We start from the raw sequence: 27,037 nt of genomic DNA on the forward strand, positions 1-27,037 counted from the left end.
TCTACATAAACCCTCCTAAACATTTTAAATCATTTCTAGATTATATACAGTGCCTAATAAAATGCAAATGCTAAGTAAATAATATTGCTTAGGAAAAATGACGTGAAAAAAAATTTCTACAAGTTTAGTACAGACATAATGCTACTACCCCCATCCAAAACTTTCAATTTGTTAGTTGAAGACCAGGATACGAAGCCCAAGAGTAAGGAGGAATGACTATATCTTGTCTAAAAAAGTAGGTGTGCAGCCGGGCATGGTGGCGCATGCCTGTAATCCCAGTGGCTCGGGAGGTGGAGGCAGGAGGATCACAAGTTCAAAGCCAGTCTCAACAACTTAATGAGCTGCTAAGCAACTCAGTAAGACCCTGTGTCTAATAAAATACAAAATAGGGCTAGGGATGTGGCTCAGTGGTCAAGTGCCTGAGTTCAATAACTCCCCACCCCCCAAAAAAGGAGTAGGTGTGCAGTTCCAGCAAGTCAAAATCAAACTTAGTAAAAATGGTTTTCACACTGAGGGACTGACCTAAAACTGACAGGGATGGGATGGTGAGAAGAAGACAGTACAAGGGGATTTTTCAGAAGTACTAGTAATCCCTGTTTACATGTCAGGCACTGTAATTGAATTCATCCCTTCTAGCAGAAAGGCACATTTTTCACATCTAGATGAATATGCTTCACGTGTCCAAAGTTTCTTTGGAAGTGAGTTGCAGGAATATTGAGCTCTGGCTTACAACACAATGTGTCTCTCTAGTATCAGACTGGAAGGAAAGGGTAGTTCCCACCTTTTAAAAGAAAATATTAAGGCATGACCCAGGATCAGTTATAGATGAAGATAAAAAAGGCAGTCAAAAAGGGGAAACGCCATGATACTGTTTGATTAAAATGAGAAAAAGCAAATGAGATTCCTTTGCTTACATTTTCTTCCTTAAATTTCTATTTTAATACCATAAAACTATATTCCCTAATACCTTACAGTTGATTTCATTAAATTAGGCTTTGTTAAAAACAAAACAAACACCAACAAACAAATCAGGCCCTCAATGACATACACAGATAATTTTTCTTTCTTCCCTTCAGCCCATAAGGAAAAGTCAGGAAGACAGGTGTTTTTTTTTTTTTTTTTTTTTTGGTCCACAGGCTAAAGAACAGGTAGGAAACATGGCACAGATATCTTTTTTTTGTTTGTCTGTTTTGCCTCTAACTTATAAAAATATGTTCTTTTTAGATATACATGACAGTACAGAGTGTATTTGGTTGTACATGACATGGAGTTACACTGGTTATATATTCGTATATGAACACAGGAAAGTTATGTCTGATTCAGTCTACTGTCTTTGCTATTCCCATCCCCCTTTCCTTCTCTCCATTCCCCTTTGTCTAATCCAATGAACTGCTATTCTTCCATCCCTGCAACCCAAGCCCCCCCCCCCCACCATTGTGTTAGCATCCACATATCCTACAGGATATCAGAGAGAACATCTGGGCTTTTTTTTTTTTTTTTTGGGGGGGGGGATTGGCTCATTTCACTTAGCAGGATAATCTCTAGTTCTGTCCATTTACCAGTAAATGCCACAATTTCATTCTTCTTTATGGCTGAGTAAAAGATAACTCTTATCTGCTCCACAGAGAAAGCTTGAAAGGTATTTGACTAAACTCTGGGGGTTCCTGCTGCAAGTGCTACCCCAGCTGGAAGTAAGTTTTAAAGAAACTAGCCATACAGAACACCTTGGTGGAAAAAAGGATGATAGGTAACCAAGCAGAAGACTTAGACGTTTACTTTTTGGCATTTGGTATAGTCACAAAATGTATTTTCCTTAATAAAAAAAGTCATCCATTCTCCTCATCATTTTTGTCAATATTTCTACCAGGCATCCTCCAAGAGTTTACAAAATCCCTGACTGCACACCTGTAAAGGATATGTGTGTGGTTCTATATACATGCATTCATACATACATGTATATATTTATTTCACCAAATTTAAGGTCTTTTCTTCTACCTGTGTTCACAAACCTTATATCTTATCAAGGGAAGCAAATGATATAGAAACACTATGTTCTTTTCAATGTTCACAAGAACAGTTTGACAGCATTTTCAATGATGTCACAGTCTACTATTTAACAAGTTTGCTGTCTAAGGAAGGTCTATTATGCCCCATCTTTCATCTGAGATTTTGTAGTCTGCCCTTGTAAAACGTCTATAGAAGTGACTTCTAGCACTTGACTTGGTGATTTAATATCATACAACGTTCATTAGTCATGGTATCTCCATCAATTTTCTACCATAGCTATTATTGCCTTTCAAATTTCAGCCTTTGCCTTCTCTCTTTGTAAGCAAAACAAACAGATTTTATAGAAGATCTGATATTTAAGAACCACCAATTTGTAGTATCTCTGTCACCAGAGATTTGGTGATTTTTGCTTTTGGCAGTTCTGCAATGGTAGAAACAATTTGCACTGCCCATCCCCATCTTGTAGCGTGTGCTAATACCTTGGACTGTTGGCTTCAAAGCAGATTTAATTTATCCACTTCTCAGTTTGCATTAACCTTTTAAAAATAAAGCCCAGCTGAGGCTGCTATAAGAAATAAACTGAAGAATGAATAATTAAAAACACCTCCCAGCCTTAGAAAGACCAATCCCTAACCATTAGGAGGGATTTAATTGTGACTGAACTAAGCATTATAAAGGCTAATTGTACTCTTTACTATCTGAAACAAATGCTAAGGACATAGTCTGACTATGGTATATGAAAAGCAAAGCTCTGAAAGCATCAAGTAATTAGTTCTAATGAAAAAGTAAGGGTAGTCTGATTCCTAAATAAAAAAAAAAAATTTTCTTCTCAAGATGGGTACTCATTGTCTACAAACAGAAAAAAATAACAACTACTTATAAAAAAACCACTATTATTCATTTGATGCAGATGAACTATCTAAAGCAGCCTTTGAAAGGACAGAAAGTTAAAGCTGAAACAAAAGGTTGAGAATAGAATATATTACAGAAAAGACCTACTGCTTTTGATTCTGTCAAGTGCTTATGCCAGCTGGGCTTCTTTGCTTTGATGGATTTAATTACCCTTTGGGAAAATCAAAACCAAAAGCACATATGTCATATTTATGTGTTAGGATTACAAAACAGTCATTGATATTTTATACCCTTATTAAAACTTTTTATCTAATATTTTCAAATCAAAGATCAATGGTCGTTTCTAGACCCCCCCCAAAAAGAGCACAATTTCCCCCTAAATCAAAGAGCGTAGTTTGTTTCTCTCATTATTGACTTAATATGTTTAATTTTTCTCACACTAAAAGGTTTTTTCTTATGCTCATTTTTATTTCACCAAATTTAAGGACTTTTCTTCTACTTGTATTCACAAACCATTTTGTCAGTGTCCTAATAAAATTTCAGGTATAGTCCTGGAAAGTTAGAGAAGTAGAAATTTTTTTTTCTATACAATGTGATTTTATGAATTTTTTAAATGACTTATTTTCCATTTTTATTTTTATTTTCAGTCTCTGGATCTTCTAATTTCATACATTTATAACTTAAAAGATAATTCTCTGCATATAATAAGTAAAAGGATGATTAAATGAGAACAGAATAGAGTTTGCTGTTTATTAACTTGTTGCCTGTCTTTTGTAGACTCGGAGTCCCTTGAGGGCAGGCACTCTGTCTTACTCAACTTTGCATCCTGGGTAGCTGTAACAGGTTTAGAACAACAGATACTCCCAGAACATTGTGATTGTGTGAATTCACAAAGAAGTGACTTGTAATACTGACCAAAAAGTGCTGAGGACAGAGTAGGTACTGAATAACTAGATTATTTGGGTGCACGGTGAGTAATTTTTTTTTAAACTTTTGCTTTAAAAGTCTTAGGTTTACAAAAATACTACAAAGATTGTAGAGTTCCCCTACACTCTACACCAAATTTCTCCTATTACTAACATCTTACTTTATTAATATAGTATATTTGTCACAATTAATGATTTAACTAGAGTTTGTACTTTATTCAGATTTCCTTAATTTTACCTAATGTCCTTTTTCTGTTCCAGGATCCCAGCCAGGATACCCCAGTACATTTAGTAACTGTCTTGGTTTGCATTCTGTTGCTATTATTACAACACCACAGACTGGATAAATTATAAAGAAAGAGGTTTATTTTGGCTCAAGGTTCTGGTTCAGGTTGAAGGATTGCCTCATCTGGTAATTGTTAGACCAGGACGCAAGAAAAGACCACTGACTCCAATTAAAATCAAATTAAAGCAAGCTTATTATTTCGACCAGCCGGGCTGCCTCTCCCTCCCAAAACGGGGGGGAGGAACAAGACAGCCCCGAGGCTTCTTTGTGGCCCAGTTTTATAGCCCAAAAAGTTACACAAAGGGGGGTTACAGATAACAACACTCTGAGGAGCATAACACAAGTTTACATTTTTGCTGGCCCCGGCATCAGAATTTATGGAGATCTTAGAGACTCAGAGAGGGTCATTATCCAGCCAGGGAAGGCCAGAATTTATGAGGCATCACTAAGGTTTAGGAAAGGGTTGTTATCTGGTCAGGGAAAACCGGACATGGGTGAGTTCAGGGCACGGGCAGGCATTCCAAGTAGGTTCAGAATTTGCAGTAATTTATAGTAAAGCTGAAATTATCTTTTCATGGTTTTATGGCGAGATGCCCAATTTTAAGAAAAGATCAGGTTGGGTCTATCAGTAATAGCCTTTGTGATGGCAGAGTCCCAAGAGGTACAGTAGGGCATAAAATGGCAAGAGACAGGAGTGCTCTAGTGATCTAGCCAAACTGGCTTTTATAGCAGATCCACTCTCAAAATAATCCATCAATGTATAAATCACATGAAGCAGTTATTCCACTTACGAAAGTAGAGCCCTAATTGCCTCTTAAAGGTCTCACCTTGTTTCAAGTCTTAATATTTCATATGGGGATTAAGTTTCAATAGTAGTTGTGGAGGAGATAAACCATCTTCAAACCATGGCAGTAGCCATGTCTCCATAGGTTCCTTTCTTTTTAGAAAATGATAAAATAAAAACTTGAAAATCTGAGTCAAAGGTATATGGTAATGTTCTAAACTGTCTTTGCAATTTTCCTGTAAATCTGTAGTTATTCCAAAATAGTTAACTGAAGAAATTAATACTAAGAGTGACATTTTCTTTCATTTTTCATTAATGAAAATTTCTGTATGTACAGCTTGAACAATGCTTAAAGTTTAAATGAAAATATATGATTATTCATCCACTTCTGACATGAAGGTTTTCCTGAAATATTGACAAATGTTTCATGTTAGCTATATCCTAATTCTATTAATTAGTAATATGATAATAATCACCAGTAGTGTTAGTAACTTATCAACATTTACAACTGTTTTTCTGTGTGTGTGGCAGGGTAGCGGGAATGGGATAAGAAGGAAAGATAGTGAGAAGTGCGAGGCGAGATGAGGTTGGGGACATTTCAACTGGGATTTTTGATGTACACTCAAGTTATATTGTCTTTTTGTTTGTTTGCTCCTTAGACCCTGACCCCTCCAGGATGTTAGTTTTAAAAAAATTTTACTAAATTGCCTGAAAATGGATACAGCATAAAGATTAGCAGGGATGCCAATGACAACTTTCCAGTGTCATAGGTCATGATAGTTTAGGAACACAAAATACCTTCCTTAACCAGTGGATAAAGATGTGGAGGAGCTGTGACATTCCAGATTTTATCTGAAGCAATGTGTCAAATGAGTACTCAACAGATATAATATAAAAACCCTAAAAATAGCCAGGAGTTGGCCAATGGTCACTATCAATTCTGTAAAGTAGGCCACATTTCTGTCTTCTTGTCCATTCCTGTAGCTTTTTATAAGCAAGCAGCACAGAATGAGTCACTGTCAACACCATGGCTCCAACATAATAACATTCCTGGTAGCTGTTAAAATCCACTTTTTATACTATACTCTCAAAGTTATCTTCCTTCCTTGTATATTTGCCTGTCAAATGTCTGGCCATGAAGCTCAGTATAGAATGGAAACTATTAATAATAATAAGGTTTAAGGATAGACTTGAAAAGGAAGTGGGACTAACTAAGCAACAGTCACTCCAACAATTACCTCTTCATTATGTCTTGGGTGTATACCGACAGAGGAAGATAAAGAAGAAGAGAAAGAAAAAAAGGGGGGAAGAAAAGATAGGAAATAAATTAGGAGTAAAAGATAGCTGTTTGGAGCTAGGTGTAGGGACACATATCTATAATCCTAGCTTCTCAAGAGGCAGAGGCAGGAGGTTCCTGAGTTCCAAGCCAGCCTAGGCAATTCAGCAATACCTAAAGAAATGCAGGGTGGGGTTGGGGTCAGGCAGTGGAGATGGCTAGGAAAGTAGCTCAGTGCTAGAGTGCTGTGGGATGAACAATCCAAAGTTTTGTTCTATGGAACATACATCCTAGAGATGGGAAGATAATAGTAAGTGAATATATATAATTAAACAAATATACACGTAACATGTGCATGCACATACACATAATGTTTGATAATTAGAAATAATAATAAGAGGGCAGAGCTGGTGAATGGTGTGATTCTAAATTATTATTATAAATAAACAAGTAAACCTCTCTAAAACACATATATATAACACTTAAGTATTACTTTTTGAAATTTCTCTTTCCATCCTCATGCTGCCCACCGCCCCTTTGTTTTTGCAGTGTTAGAATAAAAACCAGGGGCTCACACTACCTAGTCAGGCACTCTACCATGGAGCAACATTTCCAGCCCAGCTCTACATTCTAAAATTTTCCACTCTAAAAACTAATCATACAAAAGCTCCTAAAATTATATTAGTACATGATAAATTGTTTTCTCTGTCAAGTATTATTATTTAGTTGTATATTCACAGTTGGTTAAGGGTTTGCACAATATCAAGAGAAATTCTCTCCTAATTCATGTAACAGTTCATTCTATTTTAGGCTAACCATTTATTCACTGCAAACACAATTAGACTGTTTAATACCAGAGCATACTAAGCATTCACAATGTAATTTTTTAAATGATAATTTAACAATGACAATTATTTAGTTCAAGAGAATATTAAAATAAAGACAGAATATTTTTTAATAAAAGAAATATGTAATACAACTAAAATGCCCAGAGTTAAATCAATTGGACATATTAAACTCTGGGACTTATTAGTTAAAAATCTGTTCTAATTCAATTTGACTACTCTTGTAACTTTATGTATGACATGTGTAGCAACAACTCATATGACAGCTTTTATAATACACAAAATGAAAATAATAAAGAACAGTTTATTAAACATACATGATAAAACTGAAAGTAAACCACTTAGATTCATTAAATTCATATTGTGGGTTATCTTTGAGTGGTGTACTACTGGAAATTTCATAAACCTTAAGTTATCTAGCATAATAATTACATTCAGTGTTTATGCCTGCAGAACTATCAGTGAAAAGAAAACATTCAGATTGTTGAAATACTATCTATATTTTCTAAATTTTAAGACAACAGAAACAACAAAAATCTCAGAGACAATCCCATTATCTCAGAGATAATTCCAACAGAAAAGCAAAACAATATTGTTAAAGTATGTTGACTAAAGGAACAAAAATCCACTTTTCTGAGCAAACTTGCTTGCTACATCTCTCTAGACAATGTAGAAAACAATATAGGAAGGGAAGAAGCAGACAAGCTTCAAACACTAAAATAGATTATAACTCATATAGTGAATAAAAAGTAATCCTTGGGTATTCCTTGCTTTGTTTAGATTAGCACTACTCTATTTCCAAACCCTAATGAATTACCACAGTGTGAGTGACTCCCAAAATTTAAAATTCAGAGTATTATTCAAGTGGCAGATGATAGGCCAATTCATGTTTTTAACCCCTCGTTTAAAAAGGCTCAATTTGTTACACACACATTACAAATATTCACAGATGCACTCTTAATGCCCTACTGGCAAGATTAGTGGGCTTGTATGTTCATTAAGGTACACTGCAAAAGAGAAGGGTCTGTTTTTTAGTACTTGTGTTACTACTAATAGATATATTAGTGTGTTTCCCTTAGAATAATTAAGATATCAATGGATTCTTTTTATTATTATTATAATGTCAGCTTCTATGCCAGAAAAAAGATTGAAGACCTGGTAATGTATTTGTAAACTTAGCTCATATGGATTTCAAAAAGAGATACATGACTAACTGTGAAATTCAACATAAAATAATCAAGACCCCAGTTCTAGTTCATAGTTAATCATCCTTAAAATATAAACTCAGCCAAATACTACCTTGGGCGAGGTACTGTTCCTCCATTACTCAACTGGTCTAGGCTTTGATCTATTGATTAGAATTTCAAAAAGTACATTTTATGCAATTATTACAAATATATACCTAAAGAAACACAATAAAGGAAGGACTGGAAGAGAATGAGATACTCTCTTGGAGAAGGTTGCTAAAGCACTTCAGTTAGAAAAATGGTCTCAGATACAAAATTTCTGAGACGTGCTTACTTCCTAATAATAGAAACAGGAATACTACAAGTATACCAAAAATAGAAAAATTTAGATGTGATCTTGTTCTAAGTATGATTAGACTTTCTGATGCTATGTTAAAAAAAGGTCAAGAAGGCTTGAAAAGCATCAGTTTTAGAGTAAAGCAATGGTTAAGCGAGTGTTCACCACAAACCCCTGATGATAAAGTAAGGTAGAGAGAAGTGGGGAAAACAAAGATAATTGTCAGAAGAACATTCTCAAGAGGGGATTGATTCTACAGGGATGAGAGACCAGAGGCTGATGTAAGCAAGAAAGGGACAAATAGGAAAAGACAATGAACAGTGTACCCAGGCTCTACCTACAGAATGGCTTCTGGGCCAGGCATAATGGTGCATGCCTATAATCCCAGTGACTGGGAAGGCTGAGTCAGAAGAATCTCAACTTCAAGGCCAGCCTCAGCAACTTAGTGAGACCCTGTCTCAAAATAAAAAATAAAAAGGGATTGAGAAGTGGCTCAGTGGTTAAGCACCTCTGAATTCAATCTCCAGTACAAAATATAACAGAAAAAAACATGGCCAGTGTTCCAAAGGGTGAAAGAGAATATTCTAAGAATATATATAATGAATATTTTCAGAGAAGTCTGAAATGTATTACTCCCCTCTCTCAGATTGTTGTCTGCATCCATGAACATTAAAATTCTATATTCCTCCATCTATATGTACAAAGGTAGATTTACATGCTATCTGTATCAATAGTGGGATACACAGAACATTAATTAAAATTTTAGGTATTACACATAGAAACAAAAAGTGGGAAGAGAATGTTTTGCATTCACAATCTGCCTACCAGAGATGTATTTGTGAAACTTTGAGGTTTAACCACCTTTTCTTGGACAACATTTAAGGACAGTGGAAACAACTATTTCATAGGTCCTAGAAAGTTTGTATAATTAACTAGTTTTTCAGAGGGCTAGAATCTCATCAGTAAAGAAGGGCTATGGTATGGTTCCCAAAGTAAAGAAAATAAAATGTCCTTATTAAAATTAATAGGCCAGGAGCTGGGGTTTTGGCTTAGTGGTAGAGCACTTGCCTAGCATGTGTGAGGCACTGGGTTCGATCCTCACTACCACATAAAAATAAACAAAAGAAAGGTTAAATGAAAAAAAAAAGAATGCTTTAAAAAAAATTAATAGGCCAGGCACGGTGGTGCACGCCTATAATCCCAGTAGCTCAGGAAGCTTGAAAGTTCAAGGCTGGCCTTGGCAACCTAAGAGACCCTGTTTCAAAATAAAAAATAAAAAGATGGGGCCAGGGCTGGGGTTGTAGATCAGTGGTAGAGCGTTTGTCTAGCATGTGTGAGGCACTGGGTATAATTCTCAGCACCACATATAAATAAAATAATAGTCTGTTGACAAGTTAAAAACAATATTTAAAAAAAAGGGGGTGGGGGAGGGGATATAACTGAGTAATAGAGCGTCCTTGGTTTCCCTCAAGGGGAAAAAATGAAAACAAAAACAAAAACAAAAACCCAGATACAGCTTGAATATAGTTTTCAGTAGCAAAACCCAGAACAATCCAAGTGGAGAGAAATTAAGGAAGGAAGGTGGGTTGTGGAAAAGGACATTGCGGTTTTGAGTGGTGGGGCTACATAATGATAGTGATGTATCAACTGTCGACTTCTTAAAATAAAACTAATAACTACCATCTATTTACTCTATTCCCAACAATTCACATTAATAACATTAACATTATAACAATCCACATTAATCTGACTGTAACTCCATAAAGTAAGACTTATTAGGCCTATGTTCAGTTTGTAGAACTGAGGACTCACAGTTAGCCAACTTAGCCAGTCACAGAGAAAGTAAGTAGAGGATCAGTATCCTGAACCAAGTTGGTTAGATTCCAAAACCTACATTATCTCAGTGATTTCTTAATTAAAACCAAGAGATAAAATAACAACAACAAAACTTTCCAAAAGCACACCGGGCCTTTAATTTATTTTCAAACATAACCACAAAGAGAAAGTGACAAGTAACAGATCAAAAGTCAACAAAAGACGCCTTCAAGTCTGAGGTTTCTCATGAGGCCTTAAAAAAAAACACATATGTATAAGAGAGAGAGAGAGAGAGAGTGTGTGTGTGTGTGTGTATGTGTGTATATAAAATCATATTACCTGATCAATAGTTATTTTGAAATCCCAATGGAGCATACATTTCATATTTAACAGAGTAATTACATATTACTTATAGACAAACTTTACTTAGTGAATATCTAATTTTTCCAAATGAAAACAACTGAGAAATTTTATCTCAGTCTTTTCCATAATAAGATCTCATTTAAAACACAAAAAAATTTACTGTTTTGTATTCATTTTCTAAACATATCACAGCAAACTCTGAGGAGCCTCTTTCATTGTGAAAGCACAGGTAACCAATGAATATATTGTCATAGAGAAATAGGGACACATGACTTGGGGATTAACTGGTATTTTGAAGATGTCTGTAATGAGTTCACTATTATATGCAGAGATAACCCATCCAATGTTTTCATTATAGTCTGTCACAAAAGTAGGATCATCAAGACTGTTATCTGGGACACACAACACTGTAGATAACTTGTTATTATATAACTGTGCAAGTTATAGGCCAATGTCTTCCACATCTACTTAATTCAGGTAATAACTCTAGTATAGTCTTTATTTACTATTTTCATTAACTTTTTCCAAAAGACATAATACTTAATCTTTTTCTAAAAAGTACATAATGAGTTTAACCTCAACTAAAAACCATGAAATTATGGTTTTCATGTACTAGTTATATATTAATTTTAATTTATATTAGAAAAATGTCATTACAAATTTTAATGTTTATTTTGTAATCAGCAATCATTCTGCACACCTTTAGTGGTAAGGCATTGCTGAGAGCCATAGCCAAGTAGGAATGACGCATGGCATTTTGGTTTGAAAGGTGACCCTGCTCAGGGATTAGGGCGGCTCCAGGTTTAGGGTGGATCCTGCTGGAATAGGGCGGCTCCAGGTTTGGGGTGGATCCTGCTGGGAATAGGGCAGCTCCAGGATTAGGGCGTATCCTGCTGCCTCAGGCGCCCCTCCTTTAGAGTTCCCAGTTGAGTTGAAGGGTTCTGAGAGTATTGGTACGCAGAGCCCGGGGGAGGGAGTTTATTTTCCCAGAACCTGCAGGTAGAGTGTCAGTGAGAGTTCGGGAATAAAGAGTTGCTGTTTGAATCTACAAGGCTTTTGTGGTGGCTCGGTTATTTTGTGCCCATCCAGACTGCGGCAAGGCATCATATTTTGGGTCATACCATTATGCATGGTCCCCTAACACAGGGATAGTTTGGGAAAAAAAATTCCTCAATAACTGTGTTGTTATATGAAGCTACCTAATTAGTTTGTGAACCTACATTCACAAATGCGGAATTTTCAGCTGGGTGTGGTGATACACACCTGTACAGGGACTGGGGGAGGCTGAGGCAGGAAGATCACAACTTCAAGGACAGCCTGAATAACTTGATGAGACTCTGTCTCAAAATATAAAAAGGTTTGATCCTCAGCCACAGGAAGGAAAAGAAGGGAAAAAAAGGCAATTTTGTGAAAATAGGAGGCAAATTACGTAATTTGTTAGTTACAACTAAAATGAATTCTTTTTTTTTTTTTTTGTTGAGAACTACTGTTCAGGAGGGTTTTGTAGGCATTCCATTAACATGGCTTAATTAATTCTCTAAATATGTTATTATACTTAATCATTTGTTAAGATAAAAAGCTAGTTGTGCTCCAGCTGGGAAGCTGAAGGGCAAGTGAGATTAGGAGACTTGGAGATGCAAAATTTCTGCAGATCTGGCCTAGGAAGCAGCAAAAATAAAGGTAGGAGTTGGTAGATTCCTTTTGTAAGTATTTTTTGTTCTGGTCACAGAAATACTGGGGATTGAACCCAGGGGTGCTTTACAAAGAACTATACCCTCAACCCTTTTTATTTTTACTTTTTTGAGACAGGATCTCACTAAGTTTCTTAGGGCCTAAGTTGCTGAGGTTGGCCTGAAATTTGCAATCCTCCTGGCCCCAGCCTCCCAAATTGCTGGGATTACAGGCATGCACCACAGCATCTGGCTTTGGATAAAGAATTTTCGATTTGTTTACAGTATAAACATTGGTAGTCTCTGAGAGGCCAGAGGGTCATCAATTTTCACCTTAAAGTCTGATAATGAATTTGTCACATATACTTACTTAATTAGCAAAAAAGAATGAGTCCTTTTAAAGATGAAAGTTATAGTGCCACCAGTTCTAAAGTAATTTCATCACAATAGGCTTTCAGAAATTTATGAGGGGGGCTTCAATATGAAGTAAACTATACTATAACTAATGTGATTCAAACTGCCTATTGTAGGGGTTAGTGGAGGAGCTCTGGGATCACATAGGTCTAAATTCAATCTTTGTTTTGTCACTTACGAGCTATATGATCTTGGATAATTTTTTAAGCAATTCTGTTTTGGTTCCCCTTGGTTAACTAATAATTTTACCTACTTCACAGAATCACTGTGATGATTAAATGATGTGATATGTAGAAATATAAGTTGAAGAGTAGAAATAATATGTAAAATAATAGTAAAAAAATCAATTAATATTAGCTATGGCAATATGCGAATCCTTTCAAATGAGACAAAAATTTGAGTGTCAGTGAAAGCTTGACAGAATGTTTGCTTTTCAAACAATGTTAGGTATACAGTCTTCCAAAGATACAGATTTTACCATTTGTATTTAAGACTTCACATACATTTAAAAAAACACAATAATTTAAAATATATACATATATATAAATCATGTGCAAACATCAAAAGCAACTTTTCTACACAGAAATTTGGCCTATAATTTGTCTGATCTTTTAATTAAATTTATGAGTGCCCAAGTGTCACTTAACTCTTGTCCTCTCCCAGTCCTACTCACTTTTCTCAAATTTGCCAAGATATGTGCTGGGCAAAGAAGGTAAGGTAAGGATTGAGGAAGCTCCATCAACAGAAGACAAACTGGAGATTTATTAGGCTTTAAAGTAAATTTAATAATTTCTGTAATCTCTTACTATACATGAGAATTAGCATTTTTAAGCATCTCATAAGTGTTGTGTATCAAGACTGGTGCTTAAACTACTACTTTGTTTACAAAATGGAAACCGATGTTCTTGACACCAGCTATACACTAGTAACAAAGGCATATAAAATTACATACAAAATTCTTAGGAATATTAAGAATAAGTAGCATATAAAATACACAAAGTGTTAGACAATAAAGACATCAGTTAAAATTAATCCAAGATAGTGACAGCATTAGGGAGACATTTCTTGAATCATGCTGTATAATAATATAGCATTTCGAATTGAATGACGCTAATCTTGTATTATTAAAAATAAAAAAAATGTTACAATACATTCCAAATAAATTCCATAGTGGAATATTTATGACAAATCACTGCAGCTCCCTGCCAAGTTAACAATGTAGCCAGAGACAGATGAAATTACAGTTTGTTATAATTTCAGAAAACCTTAACAAGAGATGAAAATCACATTTAATATAAATGTCACATCATATAGCCATATTACTCTTGAAGTAACAGATTTATTGGGGTAGTTTGCATTTTCAGAATATGCAATGTAATCAAGACATTGCAAGCAGAATGTTAGCTTCATATTCATAATGTAACGAACATGCAATGGCATAATCGTGGGAAATGGAGTGTACTTGTTTAATACCAGAGATATCTGTCTGGGACATCTAATGAAAAAATATGAGCTTTTATGTCCTTTTTACATCAGCCAAATTATATTATTAAAAGCAGGTAAGTTCATGATACTTGATCAGTGCTTAAAAAAAAAAAAAGCTTTAAAAAGAAATCACACTAATGGTAAATAGAAAATTGCTCGGAATACTATGCGGTGGTATAAGTAAGAGCCTATTTCAATGATTTGAATGTTAGATGAGTATATAATTTTGTAATATCAATAAATCCAAATCCTGATTTATTATTTTTTAAAGTATCTTTGAGTCAAAAATAGGATTCCTCTATCATACTATAGAACAATTCTGAGACCTGATACTCATTTACTGGTCAGTTTCAACTTAACAAACTAATGACTAATTTTTTAATCTAAGTTATCTAGGAAAGTCTAGAGAAGAAAAGAGCTTGATTACTTGTGGCAAAATGGTACAAAGGCCATGCATAATGTTAATTTAAAAAATGTGGCTTCCCTCTTGGTATGATAACTAGTTACCTGTAGCTTTGGGGTTACAATTACAGTAATGGTGCTGAATTTGCATGAGACCACCTAAATTCTCTCTAGTCCTTCTGAATATGGCACACATTTTCAGAAAGTGATCTTATTAAAAAATGGAAATAACGAAAGCCTATCCTACCGGTTTTATGTGGAAACTGAAAAATTTTGTGAACATTTTCAGGATCTGAAAAACAAGGCTATGTTCTTATTAATAGATATAGATTTTGTATATATATATCCAAAAGATGAATAAACTGTAATGATTTCTTAAAATCAATTTAACAGTTTAGCACTAAAGTGTTTATTTTTATTCATTTTTCTGTTTCTCCCTGAAATTTCCTTTACCACTTTCAATTCCTACAGCTTTGGTATGTCTATATCTTTACTACCCAAGTTCTAAAACCACCTCCTTGAAGAACACTCTTATGACAACCAAGATGGAAATAATCTCTCCTTTCTGTAAATTACAAGAGCTCAAGATGCTCAATGAATTTATAATCTTCTACCTTACAGTGTAGGTATTTACCTATATTACCTCTTCTGATTTTAAATCAATACACAGTATACCTGCTCTTGCTGCACCCATCTTTCAAGGGCTTATTGTACCCAAAAATCATAACAGAGAATCTTAAATAAACCTACCAAGCAAGTACATTAGCATTTCACACTAACTCCAACTGTTTATCAGAGAACCTCTAAGAGGCAGCTCAATGGCTCAAAGTACCAACAAGTTGCATCTGGCTTAAATAATAAAAATAACTCTAGGGCTGGGGTTGTAACTCTGTGGCAGAGCACTTGCCTAAAATGTGTGAGGCACTGGGTTCAATCCTTAGCATTGCATAAAAATAAACAAATATTTAAAAAAAATAACTCTAGGAGTGCCATGCACAGTATTGCTGCTGCTTGGAACTGCCATGTTAGTCACTTTGTTAGTCACACTGTGAAAGCCAGCTTGGTAATTTTACTTCCCTGTCAAGAGATTCTTCATCTGGAAAATGGAGATAAGTACTGACACCTACCCAAACTCTAAGAACTTGAAGTTAAGGGTGGGGGAAAAACCTTTTAGTTATTCAAAAAGAAATTATTTGGCACAAAGTAATCTTTATTTTTTTCTCTTCATTTTAAACTTTTTTTTAAAAAAATATTTATTTGTTCTGATCAGTTATACATGACAGCAGAATGCTCTTCAAATAACTGTACACAAATGGAGCATAATTTTTTACTTTTCTGATTACACCCAAAGTAGGGTCACACCATTCGTACAATCATACATGTATGATTACAATCATAATGATATCCACCATCTTTCCTACCCCCATGCCCCTTCCACCTCCCCTCTGCCCCTCCAAAGTCCTTCCATTCATTTATTGCCCCCCCTCCCAATTATGGATTAACATCCACTTTCAGAGAAAACATTTGGCCTTTGGTTTTTTTTTGGATTAGCTTACTTTGCTTGACATGATATTCTAACTCCACCCATTTACTTGCAAATGCCATAATTTTATTTTCTTATTGCTGAGTAATATTCCACTGTGTATATATATATACCACAGTTTCTTTATCCATTCATCTACTGAAGGGCATCTAGGTTGGTTCCACAGTTTGGCTATTGTGAATTGTGCTAATATGAACATTGATGTGTCTGAGTCACTGTAGTATCCTGTTTTTAAGTCCCTTGGGTATAAGGCCAAAAAGTGGGATAGCTGATTCAAATGGTGGTTCCATCCCACGTTTCTAAGGATTCTCCATACTGCTTTCCAGATTGGCTGCACCAATTTGCAGCAATGTATGAGTGTGCCTTTTCCCCAACATACACCAGCAGTGTATAAGTGTGCCTTTTCCCTGACATCCTCACCAATACTTATTGTTTGTATTCTTGATAACTGCCATTCTGACTGGAGTGAGATGAAATCTTAGAGTAGTTTTGATTTGCATTTCTCTAATTACTAGAGATGTTGAACATTTTTCTTCTGAGAAGTGTCTGTTCAGCTCCTTAGCTCATTTATTGATTGGGTTGTTTGGGTTTTTTTGGAGCTGAGTTTTTTCATTTCTTTATATATCCTGGAGACTAGTGCTCTGACCAGTGTGTGGCAAAAATTTGCTCCCAAAATGTAGGTCTCTGGTTCACCTCATTGATCATTTCTTTTGCTGGGAAGAAGCTTTTTAGTTTGAATCCATCCCTTTATTGATTCTTGATTTTATTTCTTGTGCTTTAGGAGTCTTGTTAAGGAAGTCGGGGCCTAATCAGAATGATGATTTGGGCCTACTTTTTCTTCTATTAGGTGCAGGGACTCTGGTTTAATTCCTAGGTTCTTGATCCACTCTGAGCTGATTTTTGTGCATGGTAAGATAGGGCTTTAGTTTCATTTTGCTGCATAAGGATTTCCAGTTTTTCCAGCACCATTTTAAAAGCTAATGCATCTGTAATCTCAATGGGTGGAGTTAGAATATCAGGAGGCTGAGGCAGGAGGATCATGAGTTCAAAGCCAGCCTCAGCAAAAGCAAGGCTCTAAGCATCTCAGTGAGACTTTGTCTCTAAATAAAATTTTAAAAAGGGCTGGGTATGTGGCTCAGTGGATGAATGCCCCTGAATTTAGTCCTTGGTACCACCCCCTGAAAAAAGCAAATACAAATATGTTAATTTATTAGTGTATAGAAAACATACTGAGAAATGGAGGCTTCATTCTAGACCACAGTTTTACAGATCACAAAAATTCTAAAACACGTGATTAAGTCAGGCAAAATGGCTCCCTACACAAACTGGTAAACCTTTTCCAGAAAATTCTTTAACAACTTAATATGGCCCAAGACATGACTAATCTGCTTGTATGCTGAGTTTGTCTGACAGACCTCAAAGTAAAAGAAGGGTTACTGCAGAGCGCATGGGAGTGTTTATATAGCTACCCTAGTATACAATGTTGTGTGCTTCTTTTCCTCTTCATATTTTGGAGAGTTTAAATTCTGTTTCATAAAGGTGGGTCCATTTACAAAAGTGTTTTGCTTCTTTTACCACTAATTTTCTCATAAATAAAAACTGGAAAAGAGCTAAAATTTCACAATTACATGCAGCTTTTAATGACAACTGAATTCATTGAGGATATAATTCAAATATGTATATTAGTTACAAGTTTTCCTGCTAGCATTTCTCATCTCTTTTAGTGCCTTGCCAATGACCAGACTGTTTATGAAAGAAAAAATTTGTTTTATTATCTACAAAATAATTGAAAAATGAAAAATAAATTAAAAAAATACTCCTACAAGTAAAAGGATGAACCCTATAGAACTTACTTACCATGGGTAGATTTGCTTTTATTTGGGGTGAGGGGGAGAAGCATTTGGCAGAATTTGCAAACTTTAATTAGAGGTCAATAATGTGTGAATACAGATTTGTGTTTAATTTAAAAAATGTGTGACCACATATAATTAAGATAAAAAAATGAAAGCCAAATGGAAATCTAATTCAAGATACCATTTGCAAATAAAGAAGATAGAATCTGAATTATCAAACCAGAATATATGTAAAATACAGGGAATTCATAATTAGCTTCCTTTATGATTTACTGACATTTATTTTGTTCATCTGGTAGGCACAAAAGGTATTTTTCGTATGGACATACTGATTAATTATAGCCCTGTTGACAGTTCTGTTTCAACTTACTTTGCATATTGGGAAGCCTTTGGAAACCCAAACTTATCTGGTATCTCAGAAAAAGAGAATAAAACCTGCATTAAACTGTTCTTGCCAAGCAAATGTCTGGGTAGACAGGAAGACAGGACAGCCACAGTGAGTTCTCTAATCGCTTAGTAATCAAGTCCCCACACCTTGCCCGACTGACTTCTTGGATCTCTGACATACCTGTAAAGCAGCAAAGCAAACTGCAAAATATATGCTGAACAGGTGAAAAATGTTCCTAATATTTTCTGTGCAGGATTCAGAATTTGAATTCAGTTCAGCTTCAGCTAAACAGATATTCACAAGTATAACAATTTCATGTTTTGTTACTTAATGTGTTTTATTTTAGTGCGTGTATTTGTATGCTGTTAAAAAATGGTTTTGCAGCTTAATACTATATTTAGTTCAAACACAGCTTTAAAGGAATTGCTATTCTGGTGGATTTACACAGTATTATTTCTTAGATAAGCATACCTAGACATCAGCCATAGATGAAAGAGAGCTGTTGAGCTATTTGATTAGCAGGCTAGAGCACAGTCTATGTTATCTGGTTGATAAAGTGACATGTCTTGTACTATAAGAGAAGCCACTGTGAAGAATGCTTATTCCCATTACACTTATTAGTTAACTTCCTCCATCCTACAATTCTGTTGTCTTAAATTTTCTGGCAATGTAATCCATAATTTTGGTCTCAAAGTTCTTTATGAGACTAAAGAAGCAAGGGAGAACATGAGACTGAGATTTTACCAAGTAGATAGAAAATACTTGCCTATAAGACCCAACTAAGAACTTCTAAAATATGGTTTGCACTCATGAGTAGCACCTTTCAAAATAGGTCTTTCTTTCTCAAAGCTTTTTGTTAATCAAAAATAATAAGTTCTTTACTTTAGTACTAAGGATTGAACTCAGGGATGCTTAACCACTGAGCCACATTCCCAACCTAAATATTTTTTATTTTGAGACAAGCTCTCATTACATTGCTGAAGTTGGACTTGAATTTGCAATCATCCTCTCTCAGACTCCCAAGTCACTGAGAATACAGGTGTGCATCATCATGTTGGGCTTAAAAACTCATTTTAACAGGGATTCTGCCATAAATCAATAACACTTTGTATGTATATAGTTGACTGTATGACCAATGTGATTCTGCAACCTGTACAATCAGAAAAAAATGAGAAATTATACCCCATTTGATTCAAATGTATGAATTGTCAAGATCACTGTAGTGTCATGTGTAACTAATACAAAAAATACTAAAATAAAAAAATAACAAACATATAAATTACTGTTTAAATACTATTAAAAATTTAAAAGTCAATTAAATTTTAGAGTAACTAATGAATATCTAAGAATTCATCAGCTTATTTAAAAAACTCAAAAAGAACCAGACACAGTGGGGTATGCCTGTAATTTCAGTGACTTGGAAGCGTAAGGCATCAGTATCACAAATTTGAGGCCAGCTTCAACAACTTATCGAGACCCTGTCTCAAAATAATGAAAATAAAAAAGGGCTAGTAGTTTAACAGATCATCGCAGAGTGCCCCCGAGTTCAATCCCTAGTTCTGCATAAAACAAACAAAAACTCCAAACAGAACTAAACTGAGGAATAAAATCACCTGTTTTAATCTTCTCCTTAAATTCTAGTGACTATTATTCTAATAAGTTAAATACCTGCATTTAGGATTATAATTTTACACAATTTGTAAACATCCCAGATATGCTGTCTTTCTACATTGAAACTAAAGAATACAGAAAACTGTACTTCCAAAGTTATTTCATGACAGACATTCTGCTTACTCTCAGATATGTATGTCTTCTTTAGGAAGTAACCATCACCACTATGATATAAGCTCAGATTGGAGTTCCTCTCTAACCAAAGTATCATGTTTCTTGTGCCAATGTGCCAATACATCCTGAATAGAAAGCCATAATACTTGGTGCTAGAACTTGCAGTCCTCCTGCTTCTGCCTCCCAAGTAGCTGGAATTATAGGTGTGCAACACTATGCCTGGCTATATGAAGCATTTTAACTTATACTTTATTAGGATCTTCAATGATTCCCTTTCCAGACTCTGAAAAGCATACAATAGGTTTTTTTAACATCCCCAAACTGTAAGTCTACACACCTCAGTTTTAGTCTTCAAATATTTATACAATTTTTAAATGAGAAGCAAATATATTAGAAGAAAAATTATACCAGAAAGTTGTTTTTTTTTCTTTTGCTAATATTTTGGGTATTCTATTTTACTTCCTTTAAGTCACATTCATACCAACCCTCTTTTCAAAATCAGGTTAAAGATAATAACATGTTTTCCTCACCATGAAAAACAAAAACCACTTAAGAGCTTGAGGACACATTTTTTTCCCAATAGAAATAATGAATTTAAAAATACTTTGTGTTCATTTTAACAAGAGTCCATACTTTTAATTAGTAGAAAACCATAACTAGATGATTTAACTGAAACATTTAAAATGGTACCCACTAAAGAAGAAAAGTATACCACCAGAGGTAGCACTTGCTGGTTATATAAAGGCAGATTCAAATTTATGGACCTAAGCCATATGCACACTTGTTACTTTGTTGATACCAAACATTTCAAAAATTTTATACATCATATGTTATAGAATCTCTATTTCTAAGTACTCTATTTTAAAATAAAACATACAGATTAAGAATTATGAGTGGACAAATGAAAGAAATGGGATGGAATATCAAAAGTTGGTTTGTTCCAGGAAATCTAGGATATACAGTTGTTATCTGAGCAAAAGCATGTGTCTATGTGCAGTGGAGAAGAGAAATCCATAAGAACCCAACAGCATAAAATTAACTTGTCCATCCTACAACTATCTGTTGGACCACTGGCATTTTAGAATAAACTACAGAACTTCAAATCCTTCTTGCCCCCTCCTTGGTTATACCAGCCAGGTCTCTTGCTGTATTCCATCTTTTTTAGAACGATAGCATTAAAAGGTTGGTCATTCTCTTATCAGAGAGAAAGCCTTTGTCCTCCTTTACCCAACACAGAATTATGTAAAAGCCATTTAACTACTTTAAATAACATGAATCACCTGTTCTAATAAAAAATAACTGGATCAAGTTGAGGTGTCATTCTAAATTAACAATCTAAATAAAAATTTTAATTGCTTGGTATGTACTAAATTTTAAAATTCCTTTATTTTCCAAACATGACTTTTGCCTTGAACTTTATCTATCAAAAAATTTAATAGTCTTTAAAATATACAATCTTAGCAAGAAAATGCCATCTTCCAAATTCAAATAATTTGCAAGAATCACTGGAAAAGTGCCAGCTGCTTCAAAAAAATGGGCTGGGAGTGTAGCTCAGTGATAGAGCACTCCCTGGGTTCAGTCCTCAGGGCTGAAAAATGAAAAAAGAATGCACTTGTTTATGATTATATTTTTTATAAAATACTTTTATGATTCAGATTTTCTTAAAGTATTTCCATCTTGTCTCCTGCTGACAAGTAAATATATAACCATATATATATATATATATATATCAGCTGTCGATATATATCATTCTGTTGAAAATATGAATCTACCCAAGGATATATAACATACATTAAATGACTACAGGAACTAACATATTCTGCTGCAACGATTTTTGAACTCTGCAACTTACTCCATCATTTTTCTTTCATATTTTCAGCCAAATGTATACCCTCCAAAACCCAGAAAAATATATCAGAGAGATGCTAAAAATTCACCAACAAATTTTCCATTTAAATTTTAACAATCAAATATTTATAATGTCTAGTTAGAATAATTTTAACTAGCATATGGTTAAAACAATATATAAAAATAATTAAAGTAATTCATATATTATTCCATGTTCTTTAGAAATTTACCTTTTTGAGATAAGCAATCACATCCATTCCCCCCCTACCCTTTATATATACTTGCCCTTTTTCATTCTTGGCCACTATCCCACCTCCTGCCTTTTTTTTTTTTTTTTTTTTTTGCAGTATTAGGGATTGAACCAAGGGGACACGGTATAACACTGAGCTCCATTCCCACACTCTTTTTTTCATATTTTTATTTTGAGAGAGGGTCTTGCTTTTGAACTTGTGAAAACTTCCTGTCTCAGCTACACAAGTAGCTAGGATTTATAGGTATGAGTCACTGTGCCTGGGTGGTCACTATCTTTAAGAAACAAAAAACTTTTTTCTAATATTTATTTTTTATTTGTAGTTGGGCACAATACATTTTTTTAAAAAACATTATTTATTTTTATGTGGTGCTGAGGATTGAACTCGGCGCTGCACATGTGCTAGGTGAGCGCTCTACCACTAAGCCACAACCCCAGCCCCCAAAACTATTTTTTAAAACCCCACCAACATTCTTCTTGTGAAGAATATAAGCATATTACTCACTCAATAATTAACCATTGTATGAGAATAAAATCTGAGTCACTATAACAGAAATAAAGCACACCTCCATTTTTTTCTGTTATAAAAATAATTAATATCAGACTTATCAGTTTATTTTGGACTTCCTACAGTGAAGAATATGTCCTGCTACACTGATAGTGGACAGACAAAATTTACAATGCATAATTAAGGCTGCTTAGGAAGCAGCATGGTATCGTCACTGGAAACACTGTCTTAAGATCTAAATTCCCTGGATTCAAATCCTGGTTCATCCACTGTCCAGCTGAGAAACCCTGCTCAAATTACTCTATCTATGCTTCAGCTTCCTCATTTGTAAAGTTATGATAATAATTTCATGGAAGTTTTGAGGATGCCATGCAATAAGACTTTATTACTAATCTGAAAATTTTTGTTTTAGATGCACACACAGATAAATTAATGAAGGGGAAAAAAGGATGGCAGGACAATATTTTAAAAATTTTTAGAAAATTTCAGAATAGCTTTAGATTTACAGAAAAATTAGAAAGAAAGTATAAAGAGTTCCCATATATTCTCTACGGTTTCCCTTATTAACATTTTATGATGTAAGCAACTTTTAATGATGGTGAATCGTGAAAGTAAATTTACTCTCAGCAGGTAAACTTAAAAATTAATTTGAAATTTCAGTAATCTACCTACCAGAACTAAACTCTGAAACTTATTATACCATATTATAATTAATCTGTACTAAATTTAATGTTTCAGTAATAGCAATGCAATACTGCTCTAATGTAAGATGTTTTATACTCTCATTAAAAAGGAATAATAAAATGAAAGTTATTGTAATATGTGTAATTATTTCTATATACATACTGAAGTTGCAAATTAAAACATGTAAAGCAGAAAATAAAGCTGATGTATTTAAATAGATATTACTTTGTAATTTTAAGACTAAATAATTTTCTTAATATCATATAGTAATTAAAACCACATAAGATCTATTTGGGTGAATAAATTTTGAAATGAAAATTCTTAGTTCAAGTATTTCTTTTCTCTTAGAGAATCATATTATAATTATTAATATAATACAAGGCAAGGTTTCCTGGGATAATAAAGAAATAGGGGTAAACAGCAGGCAGTTGTGCACACCTATAATCCCAGAGACTCAGGGAAGGTGAGGCAGGAGGATGACAAATTTGAAGCCAGTCTCAGCAACTTAAAGAGATCCTGTCTCAAAATAAAATAAAAAACAAGGCTGGGATGTAACTCAGAGGCAGCACACTTCTGGGTTCAATCCCCAATATAGCCAAAAGGAAAAAAAGAAAGAAATAGAAACAGAGATAAAGAGGTACATCTATAGGAAAGTTTATAGAGGCTAATTATCTCAGGCATGCAATGTTTTAAATGTAGACACAAACTGTCCAAGTTAGTAGCTACTAGCCACATACTACTGGTAAATAAAAATGAAATAAAATAAAAATTATATTCTTTAACTGGACTATAACTAGACTTCTGTAGTGTTGAGTAAGTAGCCACACTGGCTCGGGATTATTGTTTTGAAATGCACGGATATAGGACATTTCCATCACTTCATAAAAGTCTATTGAACAGAACTTCTCTAAATAGGTATAGATTGTTTCTCTAATCATGCTTAACTGCGCCTTAACTTATAGTCCTAACCTCTTAGCCAAACAATTTATTTTTATTAAACTTGTAAAAAAAAAAAACTTGTTTAAAAAAAAAAAAAAGGAGGCTTTTATCCATTTTCTGAAATGTTTAAGAAGGTGAAAAGGAAGAGGGCTTGCCAGTTCTCATATCAGGTACATGGCCACCAAGAAATGGAAAAATTGCTGAGGTACTCAAAACTATTGCTGTACTCACGTGGCAGGGTAGCAGTAGGCCCAGTGGCCAGGAAGACTCCTCTTCAGGGGTATACTTCCTCACTAGGGGAAGGGTCCCCATGTGGGGCCTTCACACTGGTGGGACCTTCCCCGTTATGGGGCTGGGGTTCCTGCCAGTGAAAAATGGGAAATTTCACTGTTAGCCAGCTTTGAAACTTTTACCCACTGAGCTAATAAAAACACTGCTTACTGGATTGTTTAGTTAATTCAAAACAGTCAAATGAGAGAAACTTTTAGAACTGATTAACCATGATATATGTTCTAATTTGGTCTGCCCTTCAGTCCCCCAGGAAAAATAACCTGCAGTGTTACTGGAACTGTCATTAAGATCTTAGGTTTAGTTAAATTTTGAAAAGATTAAATTGAACCAGCTATTTTTTGTTTTCCAGTCTGGATAAAAAATAAGAGTAACTGTCTTTTAATTATTGATAATGGACAGTGGAGAAAAGCACAAATATAATCATATATAACAAAAACCTCACAAACTTTCACTGCTTCTCATTCTCACCCCATTCAGACTTTTAAAATTAGAGCTAAAGATGAGAAGTGAACGTTTTAATTCATCCACTCATTTCTGACCATTCTGTAATTTGGTACTAAATAACAGTAATGAAACGGTCAACAAAGACAAGGATGTGTTGCTTTTGTCAAACAAATTTTATGAAATCCATGTAAGCAGTTTGTTGATATTTTAAAGTGTGGCTAACAATAAAAATCCCCCATGAACTATTCATTTATAAAATGTTCTCTACTTCCATGATATGAACATTTTCATTGCTTTAGGTATAACACACATAATTACAACATAAAATGAAAGGTGTTTTCCTATTGACGTTTTGAAACTCCAAAACAGTTACCCTAAATTCCTCCAGTTTAAACTCTTCCTGCCAATATACTTCACAGTCGCATACTACAGCATATCTTGGGCAGTTAAATAAGGGCCAGTTCACTTGAACACTATGGATACTTCAGGATGACAGATAACATCACATTTCTAAAAACCAAAGAAAAGGCAGAAAATTGAAGTTTGTGGTTAATGCTGAGAGGGGAGATGCAGAAGAAGTAAATAGGCGGAGCTGTGCACTGAAACTCAAGACATTACCTTTCCCACCAGGTAGCAAAGATCCTGGATCTTCCTGACTTACTCTCTCAATCTCGAGTAGCATCTTTCCTCTCTAATCTCTTGTAATTATGCTCACAGACAGCAATTTAGAGGTCAGGTTATTATAAACTGCATTTCTCTGTCTGTACTACAATGAAGGTGGAAGGACAGAGAAAGGAATCATAAGCATGAAAAAGTGTTACATAAAATTAGATGGTAGATTTGAATATAAATTATATCATTTTCTAATTCACAAGAGAAGTTTATTTTAGATAGAAAGTATTTAGAGAACAAGTACTTAAGGAAAAAACTATAGGTTTCTACAATGAGAACTACTAATAATTACTGATTAGCTTCCAATCAGAATCTTTATGTTAGACCATGCATAAGAAAATATTAAGTAAGTAAACTATTCCTAATTTTATTAAAAACCTCCATTATATGTTTGCTGATCTGGCCAAAATAAGGTTGTAAAAGTTAAATTTTTGACACCAACAGTGTAAAAAGTATTTCCAAAGTATACAGTCAAACAAAAACACTGCCAAGGACATAAAAATAAAGATCTACATCCAACACTAAACATCAAAGGCAGGCACGTCTTTCAGGAGTTGACCAAAGTTCCTAAGGGTAGGACTGTAACGCTTCATGGCCAGAGTTTCAGTCTAAAAAGATTATGAGGTCACTGACCTGGACATATTCATTCAAAATTAAATTCTGCTAGACTTCCTGTCTACCCAGAAATGCTTTGTTATCCACAAATAAAAATTTCTTCACAACAGGCTTAGCCATTAGGAAAAAAACTGCCTTAGATAAAGAAGAGTGATTTTTTTAAATAGATATGTATTCCTCTGAACACTGATGTTGATAGTTTGCTATAATGTCACAAAGTTTTTCTACAACCTTTTTTCTTAATTACAACATTCAAAAGCAGGACAGTAATGTCTGAGTACAAATAATGCTCTGTTCTAAATTCTATGGCAAAATTGTTCTTTACAAAAACTTACATAACCTTGAGGATAGTTGAAGCTGCCACATCTAATAGTGCTGGTTTCCTCTACCCAGAAGCATGTGGTGAAGAGGAGCTGAAATCTAGTTTGAGCTCTGTCCACCTGTCTTTTACATGCAACTGCAAGGCTATTCTGGCCTAAAGAAAGGAATACTTTTTTCTAATTCACATGAAAGGCTATATTATGTTAACAAAGCTTCTGAGGATAACTACACAGTGCCATATTTCATT

The 27,037-nt window shown here is 34.5% G+C and overlaps 1 protein-coding gene across 2 annotated transcripts in view; it reads right to left on the reverse strand.

Moving 5' to 3' along the window:
- The window catches only part of UBE2E2 (ubiquitin conjugating enzyme E2 E2), a 304,899-nt gene that overhangs the window by 72,425 nt on the left and 205,437 nt on the right, over positions 1-27,037 (reverse strand). The window lies entirely within an intron of this gene.

Source organism: Spermophilus citellus, assembly GCF_964194105.1.
Source record: "Spermophilus citellus genome assembly, chromosome: 3".
Lineage (NCBI taxonomy): Eukaryota > Metazoa > Chordata > Mammalia > Rodentia > Sciuridae > Spermophilus > Spermophilus citellus.